Source organism: Hibiscus syriacus, unplaced genomic scaffold, assembly GCF_006381635.1.
Source record: "Hibiscus syriacus cultivar Baekdansim isolate YM2019G1 unplaced genomic scaffold, ASM638163v2 tig00004797_pilon, whole genome shotgun sequence".
In the NCBI taxonomy this organism is placed as follows: domain Eukaryota; kingdom Viridiplantae; phylum Streptophyta; class Magnoliopsida; order Malvales; family Malvaceae; genus Hibiscus; species Hibiscus syriacus.
In genome coordinates, this window is record NW_024062032.1 from 676,579 (window position 1) to 704,208 (window position 27,630).

At 36.3% G+C, this 27,630-nt stretch overlaps 1 pseudogene; it reads right to left on the minus strand.

Annotated features, from left to right (window-relative positions):
• Positions 1-204: 204 nt before the first annotated feature.
• Positions 205-19,726, minus strand: LOC120198773 (annotated as a pseudogene).
• Positions 19,727-27,630: the final 7,904 nt, after the last annotated feature.

Here is a 27,630-nt window from a genome sequence, read left to right on the forward strand (position 1 = left end):
CTTATTTTGTTACAGTGTCCAAATAAACACAATACATCTGCAGGAGCATTGATCTTCCCTCACATATACACTTTTGCATGTGAAGGAAAGACTAAAAATACAGTTATTGAAGATACAGAAAATGATAACGTGAATCCATGGAGTTCCTTATCAGAAGGTTAGTATTTCCATGGTAAAAAATTCGACTTTGTTGGGTTTTTTTCTTCAAGTCCTGGCTCGAACCAGTGGCGATTGAGTTAAAGGAGAGTGTGGAGATATGATGCTGGGTGACATCAAATCATCCATTCTTCGAGACGGGCTGAGTTTAAGGTTGCCTCGCCTGCATAATTTACGTACTGGAACCATGGCCTCGAATCCTCGACAAAGCAACTTCCATGGTGCTGTCGTCCATGTTAGCAAAGCAAACCCTGAACCAACCCGGTTAGTCGCAATGGAACGAAAAGCCCGGCGAAACGTTGAGCTTAACTTCATTGATGATCACCCGCCACAGGTCCATTTCCGCTTCGAATGTCTTCTCTTTGACTAGTTTGCGCAGGTCCATCCATATAAAAAGCCCCGCATTGTGTCGTAACCATTTTTTTAAACAATTAAATATTTATTTTTTTAAAACAATTATGACTTTAATTTGGAAAAATTGGAAAATTTGTATTGATTTGAATAAAGTTGAAAAGAGTCGCCATCGACCTTTGGGTTAGGTAGGTCAAATACCTAAAAACGTCTTTTAAAAACAATTTTAAGAAAAATAGTTTTATAAGACAAACATTCGGTCTACGTTACCAAAGATTCATTTAAAACAGGTTCGGGAGTCGGTTACGTATAGGGAAGGGTAAACACCCCTCACAACGCCCAAAATCGGTACTTAGTCACTTATATATCGTCGTAAATGGTGGAACTTAAAATTTGAAGCAGAAGTAAAAATATGATCTATTTATTGAATATTTGTTAAAATAATAGAAATACTTCACTTGGTAAGAAATCTCAAGATTTGCAATCCTCCAACGGGAAAGCTATCTCATCTATTTCTTATCTATAAAGTATATTCCATCTTTGAATTACCACTAAATAATATCGACATGAGTAGAAAATAAAATATGCTTAATTTATCTAAAACATGTATCGTTAATATTAACATAACAACCATTAATACAATAAAAATTATAAAAAAGGAATGATAAATCAATTATAATTTATTTATTGAATATTACTTGAAATAATAGAAATACTTAACTTGGTGAGAAATCCCGAGATTTGCAATCCTCCATCGGGAAAGCTATCTCGTCTATTTTTCATCTATAAAGTATATTCTATCTTTGAATTAACACCAAATTATATCGAGATGAGTATAAAGTAAATCATACTCTGTTCATCTAAAACCTATATAGTTAATTATTAGAAAATACATTAACATATTGAACGTTATAAAAATAATAAATAAAAGTAATAAAAAATGAAATAAAATTTTATTATACCTATTAAGTAAAATGAACGTCTATAACATAAGCAAGCTTAACCATATCACACAATAATATAAATAATAATGATTATTAACCAATATACATATATCTATATAAATATTTCCTAATATTAATTCATACTAAACACAAATATTAAAATAAATAAAATAAATAAGTAAAAACAATAACATAAGTAAAAATAAATTATACATATATTTAGCAAAAGTATCTAAATAAACCTAAACAAAATGACCATAACCAAGCAAGTAAATAACCCATACAAGATTTACACAGTGACTATAAATCGTATAAAAAACTTAGTTTTTAAATACGTAAATTAATACTTTCCTATGTTATAGACAAATGACTAAAATAAAACAAATGAAACATACAATGCAAATTCGGTATTTAAGCCAAACAGAAAAACAGTGAGCAAAATGTGAACATTATAAACACATAGTACAAATGTTGAAACTTACAGAATATTATTGCAAGGTGGCCAATACATAAACATTACAAACTTGAGGTATAAAGTACAAAATAAATAAAATACAAGAAATGGCTATATCATAAACGTTCAAAACCTGGGAGCCCCTTCTACGCAGTTTACCCATGACGAAATTACAACCGAGTCCTCGACCTAAACGGCGCCGTTTCGGACTCGGTCTATAAGGCTAAACCCAAGCCCTTCCCCAGTGACACCTCTCATTTCTCACGTCTCCTCCTCTCTCTAGAAAACAGAGAACCAAAGAGGCTCTCCACCTCTCTCCCTTATCCTCCGCCTCTCTCCGCCGTGGAGAAAAAAAACAGAGGTCACAAACGCCGTAAATCGGCGGCGAAAACCCTAGAGAACCCTAAACCCTTCCGTCTTCCCTCTCCTTCCAGAGACAGAGAGCCAAAATGGTTCTCGACCCTCCTCTTCGCCTTCCTTCTCTCATCCTCAACCGAGGATTTAAACCCTAAACTCCCCGGCCACCGTAGATCGGTGGCCATAGGGAGTAACCTCATCTCTCTCTCACCTAAAAAACCTAAGTGAATCATAACCCCAAAACCCACTACACTCCAACCCTAACTAACCTAGAAGAGGAAAAGGCTTTACCTTCAGATATGGGGCTAGCTGGGATCGGAGAAGGTCACAACGAGATTCACGGTGGTGGTTCGAGAAGGTAAAACTTTTCTTTCTTCTCTTTTTTTTTTGTTTCGTATCTCTCTTTTTTTTTCTCTATTCTCTGTTGTTTTTTCGTTTTGGTTCCTTTCCTTTATGTTGAGTATTTGGTGAGATGATGATACCTAGTGTAGGGCATGGCTTTTTCTGATTTGTTTAATCTGTTAAATCTCGAAGAATTGGGATTTAATCTTAGTTTTTAATGGGTTCTTGATTTGAGGGTGAAATTTTGAGATTTTAGGTATGGGGTTTCTGATTTGGTTATTGTTGGGTACTGTAGATGATATTTGGGTTGACGTTCTACAGGTTTTTCACTATAGATGATGATTGCGGCGTGGGAACGATGGCTGGATCGTCGGGAATGCGCCGGAACAGTGGCCTCGGCGTGGCATTTCATCTGTCGGGGCGGCTGCTGATGATTAGGGTAAACCCTAATCTATGTTTGGGTTACTGAGCGGGCCTGGAATTAGGCCTGCAAAAAATATGTATATTGTAAATAATAATAATAATAATAATAATAATAATAATAATAATAATAATAATAAAATAAATATAAAAGACCCGGACAAAAACGGGTGTCTACAGCTGCCCCTCTTTGCACATACTTGTGTTAACAAGAATAGGGCAAAGACGACAAGACAACACGTTTTTGTCTGGTTCTCCCCTTTTCCATAGAAATTGGATAATGCTGGTTGTTGGGGACGACACTGCTCATACATGATGAAGAGGTCCGGTCGTCTAAGGGTGGATGACACGACTCATACGTGATGAAGAGTTTCTGGCCATCTTTTGGAAGGGTGATAACTCGGTTCCTACGTGATGAGGACGACTGGTTATCTATGGTTGACACGGCTCCTACGTGATGAGGAGATCTGGTCGGGGATGACACGACTCATACGTGATGAAGAGTTCTTGGACATCTTTAGGAAAGGTGATAACTCGGTTCCTACGTGATGAGGACGTCTGTTCGTCTAAGGGTAGATGACATGGTTCATACATGATGAAGAACTCTGGCCATCTTTAGGAAAGGTGATAACTCGGTTCCTACGTGATGAGGACGGCTGATTATCTAAGGTTGACACGGCTCCTACGTGATGAGGAAGTCTGGTCAGTTGATGTTGACTGATTCATTGCTTCAATAATGAAATAAATCTTGAAGATCCTGTAAAAATGGTCATATGCCATGATTTCATGTTATCAATATGCTCTAAGAATGATCTAAATGCATGTTTAAAGGGTTATGTTCAGTTCGATCCTGGCATTGAGAATCTCTCATACTCTTTGATCGGAACATGCGATATTTATGCATTTATCCATGCCTGGTTACTTTCTTGACCTCTCATTAAATATTCTTTGACTTGGTCCCTCCGATCTACCTCGAGAGAGTTTATCTTGCCTCTTTGATTCTTTGGTCATTGATTGATTTTTCAGAGAAAATTCATTCAGAATGGCCTCTCCTTGTTGCATGCCTTTAAATTGGGACTTCTTTGCTTGAGAAAAGTATGATTATGTTGAAACTGATTTCTTTAATCTGAACCCTTTTTTTTCCAATGGTTTGCTCAATGATTTATGGGAGCGTGTCTTTGTATGTGTTCTCTGGCGAACACCTGTTTCAAAATCCCCATACTCTGACATTTTTCAGAGTAAGGCATAATAACCGATGTTATTGATTAGTAATTTGGTGAATATATGCGAGGACATTGAATCAAATTCAAAAATTTCACTGAAGATAGGTAACGAGAAAGTACAATCTTTTGGGACAAGAAAACAAGTATATACAAAGGAAAAACAATGGACAAATATAGTGAATATCAAATGCTGAGTCCTTCTATTTCTTCACCCCAAATCTTTCTCGAAAGTTGACATGTGTTTCGAAGATTCAGATCGTACAAAAGATGTGTGAGCATGAGAGTCTTTCCCTAAACTGTTAGGCTTCCGGGGGGAATCCACCATTTCAATTTCTGATTATTCGAGCCGTCCATTACGGATTTTCAACTCGAATCCTCCTTTGGTTTCAAGATGCCCATTTTGGGTTTTCATCTTGAACCCTCCTTTATTTATTTTTTCTTCTTTTTCATTTTTCATTTTTTTTTAAAGTGTAATATCGTTTGACCGAATCTGAATTCACGGGATTAGGCAAATCTTCTCCATCCATTTCTGTTAACACCAAAGCTCCTCCTGAGAATGCCTTTTTTACAACATAGGGACCTTCCCAGTTCGGCATCCACTTCCCTCGAAAGTCTTTTTGCATAGGTAGGATCTTTTTTAGTACCAAATCGCCTTCACGAAATTCTCGAGGTCTGACTTTCTTGTCATATGCTCGTATCATCCTTTTCTGGTACATTTGGCCATGGCAGATAGCTCTCAGCCTTTTCTCCTCAATCAAATTTAATTGATCAAACCTACTTTGTACCCAATCAGCCTCGTCCAGTTTCAACTCCATCAATACTCTCAAAGAAGGTATTTCCACCTCAACAGGTAAAACTGCTTCCATCCCATATACCAAAGAGAATGGTGTTGCCCCAGTAGATGTACGAACGAACGTGCGATAAGCAAGCAATGCAAAAGGTAATTTTTCATGCCAGTCTCTATATGTTTCAGTTGCTTTTGTGATGATCTTCTTGATGTTTTTATTCGCTGCCTCTACTGCCCCATTCATTTTTGGGCGATAAGGAGCCGAATTGTGATGTTGATCTTTAACTTTGTGCAAACTTCCTTCATCAAATCGTTGTTCAAATTCAATGCATTATCTGTGATGATCCTTTCAGGTGTTCCATATCTACAAATGATTTCTCTTTTTAGAAATCTGCACACTGCTCCTTTTGTGACATTAGCATAAGAGGCAGCTTCAACCCATTTGGTGAAGTAGTCTATAGCCACTAAGATAAAACGATGTCCATTTGAGGCCTTCGGTGAAATTGCCCCAATGACATCGATGCCCCACATTGAAAATGGCAAAGGTGCGTTCATTACATGGAGTGGTGAAAGAGGAACATGTATTTGGTTATCATGAATCTGGCATTTATGACATCTTCGAGCAAATCTGATACAATCTCCTTCCATAGTGGACCAATAGTACCCAAACCTCATGATTTTTCTAACCATTGTGAATCCATTAGCATGTGTTCCACAAACTCCTTCATGGACTTCCTCAAGTATTTTCTTGGCCTCGATTCTATCCACACATCTCAAAAGCACCTGATCCTTGCCCTTTTTATACAATATATCTCCATCAAGGACATACCCCATTGCTAATCTTCTTAAGGTCCGTTTATCATTCTCAGCTGCCTCCGCCGGGTAAGCCTGATACTTCACATATTGGAGAATATCATAATACCATGGGAGACTATCATCATCTTCTTCCTCTATGTTGCAACAATGAGCTGGCATTTCTCTTATACTCATCCGAATAGGCATCATTCGAGATTGATCATCGGTCTTAAACATAGCTGCCAACGTAGCCAAGGCATCTACCATTTGATTTCCTTCACGAGGAAGATAAGCAAAAGAAATTTCTTCAAACTCTTTGATCAACTCCATCACTAAGTTCTTGTATTCTATCAACTTGGAGTCTCGAGTCATCCATTCCCCGCGAAGCTGATAAATAACCAGAGCAGAATCGCCGAATACTTCTAGGCTTTTAACTTTGTGCTCAATTGCAGCTTGAATACCCAAGATACATGCTTCATACTCTGCCATATTGTTAGTGCATTCAAAAGCGAGCCTACTAGTAAAAGGATAATGATCTCCCTCAGGTGAAACTAGTATTGCCCCAATTCCATGTCCCACAGCATTAGAAGCGCCATCGAAGTTCATTTTCCATGCTTCATTTTTCGGAGTATCTTCTTCAGTAACAAATATACTCATCAAGTCCTCATTCGGAAAATCAAATTTTACTGGCTCATAGTCTTCTAATGCTCTGCTTGCCAGGAAATCTGCAATAGCACTCCCTTTAACTGATTTCTGGTTCATGTAGACTATATCAAATTCGGACAACAACATTTGCCATTTCGCCATCCTTCCAGTTAGAGCCGTTGATTCCATCAGGTACTTTAACGGATCCAGTCTTGATATCAACCAGGTAGTATGATACAACAAATACTGTCTCAGCCTCTTAGTAGTCCATATTAAAGCACAACACAGCTTTTCGATAGAGGAGTATCGAGTCTCACAGTCAGTGAATTTCTTACTAAGATAGTAAATAGCTCGTTCTCTTCTTCCAGTTTCGTCATGTTGGGCCAACACACATCCCATTGACTTCTCAAAGACAGTCAAATATAAAATCAATGGTTTGTTTGGGATTGGTGGCATCAAGACAGGAGCATTAATTAAGTAACCCTTAATTCTATCGAAGCATTCTTGGCAACTATCATCCCATTCTCCTGGGTTTCGCTTTCTCAGTAATCGGAATATTGGATCACATTTCTCAGTCAACTGAGAGATGAATCTGGCAATATAATTTAACCTCCCCAGAAAACCTCGTACTTCCTTTTGCGTTCTAGGGGGAGGTAATTCCAAAATTGCTTTGACTTTACCAGGATCTATTTATATCCCATTCTCACTGACTACAAATCCCAATAACTTCCCTGAAGTAGCTCCGAATGTGCACTTGGTTGGGTTAAGCTTGAGCTGGTATTTTCTTAATCTTAAAAACAGCTTCCTTAAGACTTTTACATGTTCTTCGGTTTGTGATTAGCAATCATATCATCCACGTACACTTCTATCTCCTTGTGCATCATATCGTGGAACAACGTAACCATTGCTCTTTGATATGTTGCCCCGGCGTTCTTAAGTCCGAAGGGCATCACCTTGTAACAAAATGTACCCCACATTGTCACAAAAGTTGTCTTTTCCATGTCTTCTGGGTCCATCTTAATTTGATTGTAACCTGAGAAACCATCCATGAAAGAGAAAAGAGCATGAGCAGCCGTATTGTCAACCAAAGTATCGATATGTGGGAGTGGAAAATTATCTTTGGGGCTCGCTCGATTGAGATCCGGTAATCAACACATCCGAACTTTGCCATCTTCTTTGGAACTGGCACTATGTTTGCTACCCATTCAGGGTACTTGGCCACTTGTAAAAATCCAGCATCGAATTGTTTCTTCACTTCTTCCTTGATTTTTAATATCATATCTGGTCTCATTCTTCGAAGTTTTTGTTGAACAGGCTTGCATTCCGGCTTTATTGGTAGCTTGTGCATCACGATGTCAGTCTCCAACCCCGGCATATCTTGATAAGACCAAGCAAACACATCCTATATTCCGAAGAAGGCTTATAAGACCATCTCTTATTTTGGTGAGAGTGAAGTGCCAATTTTAACTTCCTTTATATCCTCTTCTGTTCCCAAATTTATTGTTTCAGTTGTCTCTTTGGGGGTAATATTTGTCTATCTTCTTGCTCCATCATTCTAACAAGCTCAAAGTTTAACTCACATTCCTCTTCATCTTTATAACCCTCAGATTCTTCGAGACACATGTCATTTTCAAAATCAATTTGTGGTTCAAAAGTATCATTACTCGAACAGTTGATATCTGAAGACATGCGAATCAAAAAGGAGTATATTTGGCTGTGGACAAAAATTTTATCTAATATTTATCAAGAGAATAATTATCAATAAAGAATAAAGAATACTCAAGAGATGATAAAATACTTGCTAAGATTAGAATGAAAGAAGAACACGTTTCATTAAGCAATGACAAATAACAATTGTCCTTTTACAAAAGCCCTATTATATTTGGGTCAAAAGGAGACAGATTTGTTATTATGCATTACTTTGAAAAGTGCTTATAGAACACAGGGAGTTCTTCAACAATGTAATTGTTCAAAACATAGCCAGGAGGACACGGACGGATTGATGCCAATGAACACTCTCCAGTAGACTCTTCTGTGATAACGTTGATGCTCAGGCTTCCCAATAAATCTTCAACAAATTCTGTATCTTCAATATCCCCTGACTGTTTCAGCGTGTCAATCACAAATCCTCCAGACACAAAAGATTTGGAGAGTGGTGGAATGACCATGGGTCCCCAAACAAGGTCTCTCCCTTTACTCTTGCTTCCTCCTTTCCTTAAGATTTTGTGCATCTGACTTTATCATGGTACGTTGGTCTGTATCCAAGACCAAAATAATTTCTTTTAGGAACTGGAGCCAGCCCTTCAGTGATGCCTTGCAGTTTCTTTCCCAAACCTTTCCCTACCTTTGCTCCTCTAGCTAATGTCTCTTTTAATTGCATCTTTTTATTTTTTGAAAGATGAGGAATGGGAATTCTTTTGCCTTCAGAGATAAAAGTAGCATTAACAAATTCCAAAGACTGGAAGGAGGACTCTAGTGCATTTTCATCTACCCCTACATATGGTGCATCTGTAGTGATAGAGGCAATGATGTCTTCTTCCGCTTTGATGGTCACCAGAGTCCCATCAATAATGAATCGGAGCTTTTGGTGAAGGGAGGAAGGAACTGCCCCAGCCATGTGAATCCAGGGTCTCCTAGCAAGCAACTATAACTCGGATGAATATCCATGACAACAAAATCTACTTCAAATGTTGTAGGGCCAATTTGGAGGGATAATCATCTTCCCCATTATCTTGCGTTCTGTCCCATCAAATGCCCTTACAGCATTGCCACAAACCCTCATTTGTGATACATCCACAGGAAGTCTATTTAGAGTGGCGAATGGCATAATATTCAAGGCCGATCCGTTGTCAATTAACACCCCTAAGATGATGACTCCTTTGCAATGAGCCGTAATGTGTAAAGCCTTGCCCCTGCCTTTTCCTTCTTCAGGTATTTCGTCATCATAAAAATAAATAAAATTATCTGCATTAATATGATTTACCATCCTGTCCACACGTTCCACTGGTATATCCTTCCCTACAAAAGTTTCATTCAGCACTTTGATCAGAGTATTTCGATGTACTTCCGAATGCAACAGTAGAGATAACATTGAAATCCGCGCTGGGGTCTTATGAAGCTGTTCCACAATATTATACTCGCTGTGTTTCAGAAACTTTAAAAATTCCTGAGCCTCCTCAATCTTAACAGGCTCATTCAATTTATCATCAGGATCTTTAATAACCACATCTCTTGCTTTATCAGCCTTTCCAGGAGCATAGCATCTTCCACTCCTGGTGAAAAATCCAACTTCAGCAACCTCTTCCTCCTTACTCTCAGGAGTATTAATTTGGCATGTATAGTCTCAGGGAACACTCTTGTTACTCTTGTAGGTAAAAGGCGCAGGGGTTTTGATCACCACCCTAGATGTTATACTTCCACTGCTGGCCTCGTAATTTGGTTTCGATATGACCAGGACAGGCTTTTTTAAATTCTTTTCAGCTTCCCTGAATTTTCTTCAGAAGCGCAAAATATCTTTCATTCTCACTCATTCTTTCTTCATAGAACTGCAACTCCTGCTTGTCATTAATTCTTGGACTATTTGCCTGAATTCTTGACAGTCCTGAATTTGATGACCATTTTCACCATGGTATTCACAAAAGTTTTCTGTCTTTTCCGTTGAGCATTCATTTCTAGGGCTCAACAACCCTCTCTCCTTATTTGAGATATACCCATTTCAGTGGTGTTCTTATTCTTCAATTCTCCTCTTAATTCTCTGATTTTTCTCAATAGCGTTCACTCCCTGATTCTGATGATTTGGAAGCGGTTTGCAGCAACACAGGGTGCTTCAGAATCATTAAAGGACACCACCTTTCTCTGATCAGATCTTCAACCACTCTTTTAAAAGCGAGACACTTTCAATGTTATGTCCTCTGAGATTTGCATGATATTCGCATGTCTCATTTCGTGAACCATTTTGGATAAGGTGGTTTAATTGGATCAATGAATTTGGTGACACTGAGCTTGGACTAATCCATGGAAGAGCTCACTGTAAGTCATTGGTATGGGAGTGAACGTCATCCTTTCATTGTTATGCTCGCGCTTAGTCTCTCCTTGGATGAAGAAGAATTTCCCATCTTCGGCTTACTCACAGAGAAATTTACATTATTCACCTCTCATTCTTTCCTTTTCATAGGGTTTTCTTTGCAGGAATTTGGCTACCGACAATCTGCCCTCTTTAATGCTCTCTCGATCATCTCTCCGCACATCACGATATCAGAGAAGCTTAGTTGCCACTCCTAACATATGATCAATATAAGGAGATTTTAACGTATCTATAAACATGGTTATAAACTCCCTCTCAATAAGCGGTGGGTGCACTTGAGCAGCAATATCCTCCAGCGCTGAGCGTATTGTCGGAAGGTCTCATTATGCTTCATCCATATTTTGGAGAGTAACACGATCATGCATCATGCGGTAACGTGTTGATATTGTTCTTTAAACGCATTGGCCAAATCCTTCCAAGACCTATTTTAGCTCGGGTTAATTGGTTATACCATCTGACAGTTGACCCGTCAAGCTGGCCTGGAAACAGTGATTAATAGCCCATCATCCTTACAAATCCTGTCATTCTTCGACAAAACATGGTCAAGTGAGCAACAGGACAAGTTTCCATCATACTTTTCAAATTCTGGCATTTTGAACTTTGGTGGTAATACTAGGTCTGGCACAAGACTCAATTCCTCTGCATTCATTCCGTCTTGAGAACTCTGCTTTCCCATTTCTTTAAAAAACCCTTTGCACCAGTCCTTTAAATGCTCTGGTACTTCCGTTTTAGGTTTCTCCATTTCCTCAGGATCTACATCAATATACTCATAAGGACTGTTTTAAGGGTATCGTGGCCATTTGAACCTTTATAGCTGAAGACCCTGCAGGATGTTCAACTAGCTTTTCAGGTGAGATAACTAGTCTCGGGGTAGACTCCTGCCTAGAAACTTCAATAGGGGCAGTGCTTGGTTCTTTAACTGTTTCAGTACGTAACCCAGACATCTTGGTTATCATCTCATTCATCATATTAGCCTTGCAGGATTTGATCTATAATTGACTTTTGTGATCCATCTTTGCCTGCCATTCTTGTTGTATTCTTAGTAAATCTTCTTGCTTTCTTTCTTTAATTGATCAAGCTTGGCCTCCATGGCTCTACTTCGCGTGTGATAAGGATTGGAGTTTTACTTGCCAGAATCGTCTGTCACATAACCCTTCGGAAATTAATTTTATTGTTCTTTTAAATTCGAATGCATATTATTGGTAATGTGCTATAAATGATACATTTATTGGTGATGCATTATAAATGATGAATTACTTATGCATAATGAATGATGCAAGTATGAATGCAAATAAAAGGCGTTGACCAAGCAGTAACCATTCGGAATACTTTCATTGGATAAAAAGTTCACTCATTACAAAGAGTTCTATTACATATAAGGCCTAGCCCTCATACTCAGCTCTACAATTTCATTCATAATGGCGATGATCTCCCTTGTATACTCAGAAACCAGATTTGTGCGCAGTTGGATGATCTCCGCTCTACTGGCTAATTCGTTCATGTACCGAGCCACTTCACCCATTTGAGCAATAGATTTCCCCCATCATGCGCTCGCGTTCTTCTACCAGGATCGATAATGCTCATATGTTTTTCCCATCCCTTATTGATGCGTTTGATTTCTTTTTCTAGATGGTAATGAATTCGACATTTCTGGAGTTCACCTTTCAATTCTCTGATTTCCTTCTGGAAGGATTTGTTTTCTTCGAGAGCAACTCTTAGGTCCACTGAAACGGGAGGAACTTGCACTTGTAGAAGGGATTGCTCAAGGTTCGATACATGACTTTTGAGCTCATCATTCATAGCTCGAGATTGGTTCATCTCATGTTCGAATCTCATCTGTAATTCTCCCATTTCTCCCGTGAGCTCATACTTGCTGACTTTGTAGAGAATCTCTGCATCCACGATCCAATCTCTGCCTGCTTTCTATCTAGGATTCGATTCCATCCCTGTCTCTCAGACCACATTTTTCTTTTTGCTTTCTTTCTTTTTCAAACTCTAAAATTCTTCGATCTTTGTCCCCAAAGTCCTCAATTATACGGTTCATCTCAGTTTTTAACCCCTGGACTTGATTCTTTTCTTCTTCTAATTCATTCAGGCTGACTTCTTTTTCTTCATGGAGTTTTTGAGCTCTACGAGCCTCATCTTTATACTTTTTGATCAATTCCTTTTTATCGGCTTCTAACTCATACTTTTGCTCTTCCAGCTTCTATCTTCTTGATCTGACACTTGTTCTCAATTTCCAGACTTTTGATTCGCCGTCTTGCAGCTGCTAACTCTGGATCCCAAGTCTCTTTCTCACTTGCGCACCCTTTGATAATCTTTTTTAAGTTTCTAAATCGGCTTCCACCTCCTCTTTCCGTCTCTCATTATAAACTGTCTGGCATGAAATTCAGCCTCGATAGCCATGAAGTTTTTCTCTCCATCTCTTCTATTTTCTTGGAATCTTTAGCCTTTTCCATTTCAAACTCAATTCTTTGGATTTCCAAATTCGAAGGGATATTTTGATTTGTTCTTCTATCGACCTTGATCCCTCAGCTGTTAAAGGTATTTTATCATTTCCTCTGATTCTCCAGGCTTCATAATCGGGCGTCAAGATAACATCCGCTCCAACCACTTTAGTCCTAAAAGTCATCCTCCAAGAATCAGCCACATCTTTGATTTTTTTCTATAATTGCTTCTTATAATCAAATTCAGCACCAGTCAACCCATGAGTCACAGGAACAAACTGTCGGGCACCGTACTGTCTCAATATCAACAAAGGAGCGTATCCCATCCTCCCCACAGTCCCAGTAATATAATCCAGTCCAAATCTCCACATTTGAACAAGATTTGTGTATGCATCAGCCACGGTGTTCGCCATGCTATGTTTTGACTCTGTAGATTCCGGAAGAAATCATCCATTGATCTTTCTGAGATACTGCCACCCCTTCGTAAGGTACTCAGCAACAGGAGAATAATCTTCAAAAAACGTTATAGTTGACTTTTCTTCCTTCCAGAAATGGCTTCTGATCCACACAGTAAGCAATGAGCACAACCCCATAAAACGACCTCCCCCCAACCTTCTACATATTCAAAGATCGGAAAGTTTCAGCAAGAATCGCATGGACTGGATTCACCTCTTCCTAACTTCTCAACCAAATGACTACTGCTATTCGATCAGCCCCAAACATTTGGAAAGATTACCAAACCATATATACCCAAGGCAAATACATCTATCACCTCTCTTCCTAACTTCTCAACCAAATCGACTACTGCTAGTTCGATCAGCCCCAAACATTTTGGAAAGATTACCAAACCATATATACCCAGGCAAATACATCTCTACGCACGTTTTCATCTACGTGTGCTTCATCTCTTTTTTGTAAGTGAGACCACTCCCTCACTTCTCCCTTGCGTTGCAAGCGATCATTTACCCATTTGTCGCTTGTGCCGAGATCTTTGCAAGCTTTGACTTAAAAGAAGGCCCTTTTATCGATCGGGAGTAAACTTTGTCTACTTTAACGCTTGGAAAATTCAACAGAATTGGTATTTCCTCGAGGGTTGGAGTCATGTCCTCTCGGTTGAATGTGAAACAACTATAGCCGGATTCCAAAACTGTATTATGCTTCGTATGAGAACCGGATCTACCTTCACGTATATCAGATGAAATATATCCCCATAAGTCTGCTGAAAAGCTTGCCTCTCAATAAGATTCCAACTTTCCCAAATTATTTTCAATCCCTGAAGCTCATTCTGTTTTAAAGAAGCTGGTGTATAATCAGACAGATCCGACACGTAGTTCCCTGATAGACTGTCTCCCTGCTCTTTCTGCTTGGCTTCGGACTAGTTCCTTACATCTGCTGGATTCACTTCTTTGTTTAGGAAACTCCTTTCCATTGTGAAAGTCTTTCCACTTTATCGATACTCACAGATCAATCGCCTTTTCTAATGATATGTATATGCAGTATGAAAAAACAAACAAACAAAACAGTTAGTCAAAACAATTGTATAAATTTATCATAAAAAGATATGTAAAACGGGAAATAAATCTACTCCATTTATGTATTATCTACCCGAATAATATTCCAAAAAAAAAACCCTACCCAAACATGCTTTCTACCCTCCTAAATTTATTTAATTAAATTCTAACTGCACCTAAATTTTATTTCACATGCTTTAAAAGAATAGATCTATTCTACACACTCAAAAATAAATAAATAAAAATAAAAAGGTTAGAGTAGGTTTCTCCATTGTGTACGCCTATTTTAGGTACCTATTGACGGACAGAGGTTCAGTATGACTCTACCTAGTGTGACCGTTCCATGGTTCACTATATGCATGGTTTCGGCTCTTATCAGGAAAAAGGAACTCGAATTGTCCTTGATGTCGGTGCCCCCTTGGGCTACCAAACCCTCAATCCTTACCCATTAAGTTTCAAACGACCGAGTTCAATTCGAGGGGATTCACTGCCTTAACCCATACGAGGAATAAATTCCTACGAAGGTATAGGTATATCCCATGGGTTATTTGCTAAAACTCATACGAAGAAAATTCTTACGAGTAAGCAATCACCCTAACTAATTTGGATCGAAGCTCATGTCTAGAGCTCATGTTATGCTAAAAGTGATGTGTGATAGACAAACAAACCTTTGACTCCAAAAACAGGGAAAATAAACTCAACGAGAACTAAGAATATCTGGAAAAAATGAAAACAATTAAAATGTTAGTATATAAAAATAAGAGATAAAATAATAAATAAAATTCAATACATAGATCATAGTTTTACTAAAGATTCTAACTTATAATTTCCACCATAACGACCATATATAAGCGACCGACAGCCTGACTCTCTTCTAGTCCCCAGCAGAGTCGCCAAGCTGTCATAACCATTTTTTTTAAACAATTAAATATTATTTTTTTAAAACAATTATGACTTTAATTTGGAAAAATTGGGAAATTTGTATTGATTTGAATAAAGTTGAAAAGAGTCGCCATCGACCTTTGGGTTAGGTAGGTCAAATACCTAAAAACGTCTTTTAAAAACAATTTTAAGAAAAATAGTTTTATAAGACAAACATTCGTCTACGTTACCAAATTCATTTAAAACAGGTTCGGGAGTCGGTTACGTATAGGAAGGGTAAACCCCCTCACAACGCCCAAATCGGTACTAGTCACTTATATATCGTCGTAAATGGTGGAACTTAAAATTTGAAGCAGAAGTAAAAATATGATCTATTTATTGAATATTTGTTAAAATAATAGAAATACTTCACTTGGTAAGAAATCTCAAGATTTGCAATCCTCCAACGGGAAAGCTATCTCATCTATTTCTTATCTATAAAGTATATTCCATCTTTGAATTACCCAAATAATATCGACATGAGTAGAAAATAAAATGCTTTTCTACATTAATACATTAATACAATAAAATTAGGAATGATAAATCAATTATAATTTATTTTGAATATACTTGAAATAATAGAAATACTTAACTTGGTAGAAATCCCGAGATTTGCAATCCTCCATCGGAAAGCTATCTCGTCTATTTTTCATCTATAAAGTATATTCTATCTTTGAATTAACACCAAATTATATCGAGATGTATAAAGTAAATCATACTCTGTTCATCTAAAACCTATATAGTTAATTATTAGAAAATACATTAACATATTGAACGTTATAAAATAATAAATAAAGTAATAAAAGAAATAAAATTTTATTATACCTATTAAGTAAATGAACGTCTATAACATAAGCAAGCTTAACCATATCACACAATAATATAAATAATAATGATTATTAACCAATATACATATATATATAAATATTTCCTAATATTAATTCATACTAACACAAATATTAAAATAAATAAATAAATAAGTAAAAACAATAACATAAGTAAAAAAAATTATACATATATTTAGCAAAAGTATCTAAATAAACCTAAACAAAATGACCATAACCAATCAAGTAAATAACCCATACAAGATTTACACAGTGACTATAAATCGTATAAAAAACTTAGATTTTAAATACGTAAATTAATACTTTCCTATGTTATAGACAATGACTAAAATAAAACAAATGAAACATACAATGCAATTCGGTATTTAAGCCAAACAGAAAAACAGTGAGCAAAATGTGAACATTATAAACACATAGTACAAATGTTGAAACTTACAGATATTATTGCAAGGTGGCCAATACATAAACATTACAAACTTGAGGTATAAAGTACAAAATAAATAAAATACAAGAAATGGCTATATCATAAACGTTCAAAACCTGGGAGCCCTTTCTACGCAGTTTACCCATGACGAAATTACAATCGAGTCCTCGACCTAAACGGCGCCGTTTCGGACTCGGTCTATAAGGCTAAACCCAAGCCCTTCCCCAGTGACACCTCTCATTTCTCACGTCTCCTCCTCTCTCCAGAAAACAGAGAACCAAAGAGGCTCTCCACCTCTCTCCCTTATCCTCCGCCTCTCTCCGCCGTGGAGAAAAAAACAGAGGTCACAAACGCCGTAAATCGGTGGCGAAAACCCTAGAGAACCCTAAACCCTTCCGTCTTCCCTCTCCTTCCAGAGACAGAGAGCCAAAATGGTTCTCGACCCTCCTCTTCGCCTTCCTTCTCTCATCCTCAACCGAGGATTTAAACCCTAAACTCCCCGGCCACCATAGATCAGTGGCCATGGGGAGTAACCTCATCTCTCTCTCACCTAAAAAACCTAAGTGAATCATAACCCCAAAACCCACTGCACTCCAACCCTAACTAACCTAGAAGAGGAAAAGGCTTTACCTTCAGATATGGGGCTAGCTGGGATTGGAGAAGGTCACAACGAGATTCACGGTGGTGGTTCGAGAAGGTAAAACTTTTTTTTTTTTTTTTTGTTTCGTATCTCTCTTTTTTTTCTCTATTCTCTGTTGTTTTTTCGTTTTGGTTCCTTTCCTTTATGTTGAGTATTTGGTGAGATGATGATACCTAGTGTAGGGCATGGCTTTTTCTGATTTGTTTAATCTGTTAAATCCCGAAGAATCGGGATTTAATCTTAGTTTTTAATGGGTTCTTGATTTGAGGGTGAAATTTTGAGATTTTAGGTATGGGGTTTCTGATTTGGTTATTGTTGGGTACTGTAGATGATATTTGGGTTGACGTTCTACAGGTTTTTCACTGTAGATGATGATTGCGGCGTGGGAACGATGGCTGGATCGTCGGGAATGCGCCGGAACAGTGGCCTCGGCGTGGCATTTCATCTGCCGGGGCGGTTGCTGATGATTAGGGTAAACCCTAATCTATGTTTGGGTTGCTGAGCGGGCCTGGAATTAGGCCTGCAAAAATATGTATATTGTAAATAATAATAATAATAATAATAATAATAATAATAATAATATAATAATAATAATAATAATAATAATAAATAATAATAATAAAATAAATATAAAAGACCCGGACAAAAACGGGTGTCTACACATTGATCTTTAGTGAACCGATACCGACTTGGGAAAGACTCCAGGTGAAGTACTTGTGCCTTCTGAACAACAGCTCTCTGCTTTCGGCTATGAAGTTGTCAACGAAATCATCGTCTGACAGCATCGGTGCGATCAGATGCTGAGTTTGCGACGATACCAGCCCAAAACTCGACATTTTTCGGACACAGCTGACGACGGCGTCGTTGTATGAGTACACGATGCCGACCCTGAAACCGGGGAACCCCATGTCCTTTGAGAGACTGTAAACAATGTGGATTAGATCCGGGTTGCATTCGACGTTGTCTTCCGCTATGATCTCAGAAATACTAACGAACTCGGGCTCCATGAAGACTGTTGCGGCATATATCTTGTCTCCGATCAGGTGTATGTTCCTCTGGTTTATGAACTTTACTATGTTCTTCACTGTCTCTCGATCTAAGATCGTACCCAGTGGATTGGATGGATTGGTTAGGAGTAATCCCTTCATTCGCAGTTTAGCTTCTTGTGCTTTTACATATGCAGCTTCTAAAGCATCATTGGTGATCTTGAAATTATTGCAACTCACACAGTTTACTGGTACGATTTCAACCCCGGTTCTCCACTTCAAGTCACGATCAAATCTGCAAATGAATGCCAAATTTTTTTCAACAATAAATTACGAATTTGATGACTATTCCAAGAGCTACGAGTCAACTCATTTAAGCCATAACCCCATCCAGCTGTTAAGAGTGATTCAAATGAAAATGACTGCTCAATTTTCTATGATGATTACTGTCCCACTGAGATTGATGCTGGGTTTTGTTTTTCTTTCTACTTAAATGATTCTATTAAATAATATAGTGAGCAGCCTAGAGCTTCAATGTTGTTGACATCAACACAGAGAAGCACTGTTGCTTTAATGATTCCCATCAGTAATTTCTTCTTTTTCATTAAGAAAAAGTGGAAGATGACTAAATTTAAAATATTTTATTTAATATTCAAGTAATGTTTAAGTCGAGAATCTAATTGTTTAAATAGCAATTCCTCCCTCTTTCTCAATACTTTCCATGTTTGGGTGGGTATTGGGACATTAATGGTCAAAGTTTGTCATTAAGCAATTCACAATGGAGCTCCAGTATGTTATGTACATATACACACATTCTTATAGATGCAACTGTTTAGACTGAAATTTTTATGAAAAAAATATTTCGTTTTATCATTAAGGTATGTTATGTACATATACATACATTCTTATAGATGCAACTGTTTAGACTGAAATTTTTATGAAAAAAATATTTCATTTTATCATTAAGATCGTTTAATGGGTTTATGGAATCTCTATGTTATATATAAATATCAGGCATAATATCAAAAAAAAAGTTCCATGATAATCCTGGAAAAGTGCAGTCTCCTTGAATTTGCTCACACCTTTAGCAGTGCAGATGGATGCTTCCGGGTGCTTGAGCAGCCACTTTTTGACGATATCAAGGCAGAGCTGGTCCATGAAACAATCAGTTTAAACCAGGTTCCAAAACACAAGAACCGAGAACAAAAAATCCCATGGTGTTTGTGTTTATTAGTGAAACTAGTTACCTGATTCTCAGCTAGACCCATCTGGATAACTCCATGAGGTATGTCGATGGGATGAAAAGGATTGGTTTCGTACGCCTTCCAGCCATCGAAATAAGGAGAATCTTCACCATGACCATTGCCTGTAGCAATCTTAGACATGGCAGCCATTTTTTAAGCAAAAAGAAGCAGTTTGAGAAGAGATTAGTTTGGTAGAGCTAAAATTGTGGGACCTGTTTGCATGCTTGGAAGTGATGAATGGGTATTTGTAGTGTTGATAAAAGGGCTATGATGGCTTGGGCGTAGCTCAGAGAAGTTGGAAAGTTTCCACTTTCGAAGGAACGATGTTAGTGTTTGACAGGAAGTGTTTTCAACATATATTTTTCTGTTTTGCTTTAGAATATTTGATAAAATATTTGTATTTTTTGAGGAAAATAAAGGAGAGATTTTACTCGGCCTTCCATTAAGTTAATGCAATATGACTTTACGCATGATAGGTGACGGAGGTATTACTAGCTTCTTCAACCTTGGTCTGTTGGACTTGATTCTATGTCTAAGGCTCAATAAAAAGTAGATTTTATAATTAATTATAATATATATATCATTTGCGATCAAATTATCTATCAGCAACCTAAACTATGAATGAACGTGAAAAAAATAGTGGATTAAATAAAAGAAAAGTATATGATTCTTTTTATATTATACTATAAATAATTTATAAAGTATTAATTATTATATTGGACAATTCTATCCCAAGAATGTGACAATTATTATTAACGCCTATGATTTCTCAACATCATTATTGATAAAAAAAACTAATAGTTTTTTTAAAACACAATTATAAATGATTTATTCGATAATTATAATAAAAATAAAGTATTGTGATACATACTGCCACTGGAAAATAATATATAATTAACTTATAACATCAATTTTTTTATTATTAATGTTTTATTTAGTTATTTATCATTTTTAGTATTTATTTAATTAGGTGAATGATCGTATATTAGATTTATTTATTCGTAACGTTAAGTTAGAGATATCGAGTCGTGTCTGGTCGTATTTAGCTGCGACTGGATTCAGTGACATAGCGAAATATGGAGGGCATTGTAACCTTGAACACAACCTTATTTCTACACTGATTGAGAGATGGAGACCAGAGACACTCACATTCCATCTTCCATGTGGGAAGTGCACTATTACATTGGAGGATGTTTTTATACATTTGGGGCTTCCGGTAGATGGGATGTTATTTTTGGTGTTGCAGGTGTTGATTGACATTCCTTGTGCGAGAAGTATCTTGGAGGTATCCCGCCTAATTTCAACGATGGCCGAATATAGTTATCATGGTTAGCTACAAATTTTTGATAGTTGAGCGAAGATTATTCCGAGGAACAAGCAAAAATATTTGCCCGGGCTTGCATATTACAACTCGTAGGAGAGATCTTGATGCCTGATAAATATCGTAATTAAGTTCATTGTATGTGGTTGCGTCACCTCACATATTTTTGAGTTGTCGGTTCATTCAATTGGGGCTCTGCGATTTTGGCATCTCTGTATAGAGAAATGTGTCAGTCAACTGATTATCGAAAAAATGCTATCGACGAATGTTTTCTTCTTCTACAGTCCTAGTCGTGGTATCGCATGTCCTTTTTATGTCTGGTCGTGAAAAGCCCGTTAGTCTTTCCGTTATTATTGAGGTAATTTCAATACTGAGTTTGTATATAAATAATTTGTAAGTATATAATGAATTTTTTTACACTTAATAGGTGGTCATGTATAAGGAAAAATCATCGTGATATACTAGACGAATTGGAAGAAATTCGACTACCCATTAATCAAAAGGCTGGTACAGATGTATGTATTTAAATTTTATTATTTACCTTTAATTATTGTTATATAATTATAATATTATTTTGATAAGAATTATATATATATTTGTTTTAGTTTCAATGGGCTCCTTAGTGTATTGAAGAAATGAGGTATTGCATCTCACCTCACTTGAGTGACCCATTAGATGTATGGATGGAGGCGGTCTCTCTGATATGTTATGCTATTGTCGAGTGGCATCCTACTAATCGCGTGCACCACCAATTTGGTTTTGTACAATATATTTCTGAAGCACCTAGAAATCTCGACAATATGCATAACGTCGATAGAGGGGGCAAAAAAGATGTTTACTGGTTGATGAAGCACATCGAGTGGGTAATGATTTGGGGGATCTACATGGACACATTCCCCATACAGAGTCTATTTATGTTGATCATTATCTATGGTTCTTTCTCATTACCTATGGGGGAACTCAAATTCATATACCTTAAATACTTCTGAAAGTCGGTATACGGGATCCACAAAACCGTTATAGTCTTTACGGGTATAAGAGAAAGCTGCTATGACATGGGAGCATGGATACTTCAATGCTTGAAAAAAACCCACAGTCACACCACCCGTCTTATAGATTAACTCTAAACTTCAATCCCTTGAAGAGGATGTGGTATTTCTGTGACACGAAATAATTCATGGGTCTTTTTTGTAGATCTGCAACTAATCTTAGGTGATAAGTATGGTCTTTTTGCATCCAAGTTTGACATTGTCCCCTAAGCTTGGCAAAAAGTGCTCCCAAACGAGAATAAGTCGTTTTAACTAAAGTTGTTACTAGTAAATGGCACGCCCCCTTTATGGTCAAATTGATAGCCTCAACTAAGTTGGTCGTCATGTGTTAATATCGATATCCACCATCGTATGTGTTTGTCCACATTTTTTTATTAATGAGGCTTATGTAATTGTACCCTTGCTCATTTTTTCCTCGCAAATCTTGAAGAATGAACTAAAATATTTGAGGTAATAGTTCGTAACTTGAGCGTCAAATGTAGTACTTACTGTTAAGTTCTCATAAAAAATGAAAATGATTGAGAATGAAATTAGACATTATGACATACCCATATGCACAGACTCCATAGCTGCTTTGATCCTAGCTACGTGATCTGAAATGACATTGAATGTTTCCTTCGTGAAAACATGTAAGCATAAGTTTTTAAGGAAAAAAGCCCAAGAATTTGTATCTTCTCTTTCAACATGGTCAAAAGCAACTAGAAGAATGTTGCGATTACCATCTTGGACAATTTCCAATAACAAAACTAATAGGGAAGCGGTGGCGGGTTAATGAACGTTGCTCTTGTTGAAGAATCAAACCTAGAAAGCTCTAGACTCGATTAAGAACAAAGGGGATGAATAGGGGAATGTGGCGGCAATAACTAGGATTCTTTAGGGTTTCTTCAAGGCAATATGATTAGAACAAAATAAATAAAATATAAAGAAATTGAAAATAAAATAAGACAAGATAATAAAGAAATCAAAAGATCTCCCTTACGAAGGTGGACGGTAAAGATGATTGATGGTGCAGATGGATTTGTGGAAAAATAGATGGATAAGTGTCCTATCAAACCCTCCTAGTCGCAATGAAAAGGCAAACTCGATAAATGACTCTAACCAACCCTCCTAGTCGCGATGAAAAGGCAAATTGGAGTGTGAAGATTAATCTCCCTCACAAGAACTTGAAAGAACTCCAGGAGAAGAAGCTTCGAAGGCACAAGGCAATCAGCACTTGCAAAAACGAACTCGCGTTGTATTATTAATCAAAGAAATCTTGAATTACAAAGTTTAATGAATCCTCCTTTATATAGGGGCTGAGTTCTAAAGGTCCTAAATAACTAATGAATAAAATAATAATAAACTAAAATATCTTAACTCTAATTCCTAATAAAATAATAATAACTAAAGATAATATTTTTAACCCAACCTTAATTCCTAATAAAATAATAAATCTAATCCTAAAAGATAATGCATCATCCTATATTAAGTTATATTACAAATAATCAATAAAAATATTGAAAATTCGTAATATTTACAAAATCCCGTATTAATCCCGTATAGGATTTTCTGAATGCACCGTCTTCAGTAAAATAACCATATCTTGAGTTACCGATATCGGATTGATGCGATTCAAGAACCCTTGGAAAGATAAGAGACAGACGGTCGTATCTCCAGCAGACATCTTGACTAAATAAGATCAGGATCCCATTCAAAAAGTCGTCGTAAGTCTGCTTCTGTTCTGATCTTCTTTTCCAATGCTTGGACGAGTGGATCATTTGGAAGAGTTATTACTTCTTCCTTTGATGTGAGCCTTGTGATGCATGTATCATCCTCCCTTTCTTCAAAAAGATTCGACCTCGAATCTGAAACATTAAAGGGAGCAACATTAGAATCGTTTAATGATTCATTCACATTATACTTACCGAATAAATATGCTTTGAATCTTCGAGACTTTGTTCTTCTAATAGGTTCGAGTAGAAACATTAGTCCAAAGAAGCATGTATTATGGACTCTGGTGCATGTATCAAAAACTTTCTTGTATTTTCCATAAAAGAATGTTCCATCAATTTAAACCATGTGCTTATAGTATTTCACAACATTAATGTAGTATGGGTAAGTCCAAAAAATCCAGTAGAATTGACATGGATCGCGAAGCACTCGATCATTGTGGTATGCATGACAAGTTTCAAAGTCGATTATTATCCCAGGATTCAGTTTGTGTACTACCCTAAACCAACTTGGTAATTCATGGTAAGACGAATCACACTCATCGTGAAGTTTTTTAATGACATTCTGCTTTGCCTTCCATGTTTTCTAGTAGGAGACAATGTACCCATATTGAGTCTATATAGTTGAAATCAACATCGCAATAGCTATATGGGAGCTTGCTTTGACCATGAGCATGATGGCTTGGCAGATAACGTCGAAGTCTAAGTTGGGATGATCCTGGTTGATCCCTCTAGCACAACATGTATAAGGAAATTTGTATGTTGTTAGTTCCTATATGTTGTTTTTTCTCTTCCTCTTCGATACATGAATCATCCAATTGCATCCATTATCACGTTAGACACAATAATAAACATACTTTTTGGTGGTGGATTTGTCAACTCTGGAGTGAACATAATTACGAATGTTGTAATTATTAATTGCAATCATCGTTTCTTCTTTGTATGAAAACTCCATTCCGATATATAACTCACCATCATAGACTAATGAATTAAATCTGTAGTCACTAACATTAGGCATATCCGCAAATTTTGGCCCGTACATTGCACCATAGTTAGTTTCATACATGTGTGCTGAAGGTTCCGTGTGTACCATATTTGTGGGAACTTCATCTACATCATTATAATCGGAGTTCATTTTGAACTACAATGATTCTGACTCAACGAATAGTCCAATCTCAGCACCATCCGTACTTGTCTCACAAAGAGGTTCTTCTAGTAGATATGAAGGTTCCTCTGTGATGCCGATATTTAGGTCGAACAAGCTGTTAGTTGAATTCCTTCCCCTTGAACTTGAAGGCATCGTGCTATACGGGTTTTGAACTGAGTGTTGTGTCGCATGCATATTGAGGTCGAAGAAGCTCGCAGTTGAATGCCTCCCCTTGGAACTTGAAGGCATCGTGTCAAATGGGTATTGAACAGATTGTTGTATCAATGGCATCTCCATATTCAAGTCAAAGAAATTGACAGATGAATGGATTCCCATGACCTGGAAATGATGTTGTCATACGAATTGCTCATAGAGCTACCCCGGTGGAGATCGTAACAAGTTGTTGATGAATGTCTCCCCAATGAACTTGATGGGATGGTACCAGGATGTGAATTTCCCATTAACGAGTTAAAATCGTTACACATTAATTGAGTTGGGCTGTCAACTTGATTAACTTGTTGAGCCAGACCATAATGAGAGCATAATGACATACCACAAACCGCATACACTTCAACAAATGTGGCATATATTTGTGTATCAACGTCTAAATTTTGATTCTGAACATCAACCATCATAACAATATCGTCGTCATTGGAGCGCTCTAACACTGTATAAGTTAACAAAAATAGTGCAGTTGGAAATTTTTACTGAAGTGAAGACAATCTTCTAGTACTTCCAACATGAATCTTCCTTAAAATTTTAGTGATCAGCTCCTCAAGAGTGATATTTCTTTTAAAGGATATTATGAAAGAATGATTTTATGCGAAGACAACACCGGTTTCACCTTCCCGAATTTCTCTATCATAGTAAACAATAACTAAAATACGTCTCATTTTGAGAGTTTGAAAGATTGTGAGTCCTATATCTGCAAAAATAATAGCTAAAATACACTTAATTAATTAAATGATATACGAATTACAATATAAACTAACGCTAAAAAAAATCACAATAATTTAAATAATACAATTTAATATTGTTACTGTATTGATAAAAATATATCGAGATATGACCTCGTCTTCCATTTTACAATAACAAAAAATAATAAAAAATAATTAGTACAATAAAACTTAGTCAAATAATTAAATATAAAATTAATATAATATAATAAAAAATAATTTTACCTTCGAAAATCTATAACAAAATCTACTTATTTTGATAGAAAGAAAAATGTAAAAGTAATTTTGGTGTGGTTTGATATTTGCATTCGAGGTTTTTATAGGGGAGAGGAATGGGTGAATAGTCGATATTTAAGGCTCGGATAATAATGGAGTGCATAATAATTGCAGGTGAATAATGGAAGACGCGCCTAATGATACGCGCCTTCTTGTACATGTCAGATTTCCCTGTAAAGGTGCACTTCATGATCTGTACCTTCCAACATAGAACCAGCTTAGACAGAACCCAACGAAGATGCATCTCATGATCCGCACTTTTCCACCGTGACATCAACTCGAACAGAACCCTACGAATGCACGTTTTATGATCCGTGCTTTGTCAAAAAGAGTGCTAATTCGATAATATTTGAAGAAATAATGTCTAACAGGTAATAGTTCACTGTTAGGGTGATTTTCGGATAAGAACCCGAAAAAGCTGTGGGTTTTTTTTGGAATAGTTTGAAGTTTTCAGTTTCCTGTTGACTCAGTTTGTGGTGATAGTTAATAGGTTAAACTACATACCATTGTCACTCATTATTAGTCAAATTACGAACAGGTCATTTAGTTAAAAAATTATAGTACAAACATTTAATCGTAGAATTAAATATTACACGTAATATTTTAGTGATCTGGTATATTAATAGTTTAGTTTTAAAACTTTATATGTTCTATGGATTTAATTTTAATTTAAAAAAACAATTAATTTAATCTTTTATATTTATATTTCTTTATCAATTTAGTGTTTATGCTTCTTCCAAATTATTTATTCTTCATGATTCTTCATGATTTTATCATCATCAATAATTAGGCGTTGCGATAGTAATAAACAATGAAAATAAACAATAATGGAGAAAAAACAACCAATGGATAGAATATGTAAATTTTAAAAATTAAATTATTATTATATCATGACACTTAATTATTATTAACTTTATCAATTTTTTATAAAATAATCATTAAACTTATTATAACTTATTGTTATTTATAATGCCACAGAGACCATTTTACAATAGTTTAATTAAATTTAAATATTACTTTATAAGAAATTGTCGAGTCATCTCAATAGTAGAAGATGATGTTTTCTTTTCTAGAGGTCCTGAATGCGATCAAGTAAAAATCTGTACAATTTTTATTTAATAATCACCTTAAATTTTAAAAGAAAATCACTTTATAATATTTGAAAATTCATGATGATTTTGTAGAAATTCATTTTTCTAAATAATATTTATTCTTCGTTTGTATTGTTTAATTAGGTTGGGAAGGTAACCCTCTTCCAGCTCTCAGGGCCAACCCGGACTAGGGCAGGAGGAACGCCCGCCCATGGCCAACAAAATAATTTTTTTAATACAATATTTTTTTTATTTTTCTGATAATAAATTAAAAAATTGTAAAATAAAATAGAGTAATATACGAATTTAGTACATAAACTATTAGTTCAGATCTATTCCGGTACTTAAATTTTTAATTTTTTCAAAATCATATATAATATTTAGTTTCATTTCATTTTAGTATCCGTAATTAAAAACTTAACGCGTTTAGTACCTAATTATTAGTTTTGATTTGTTTTAGTACCAAAATTTCAAAAATTTTTTAAAACTTAACGTTAAATTTTGA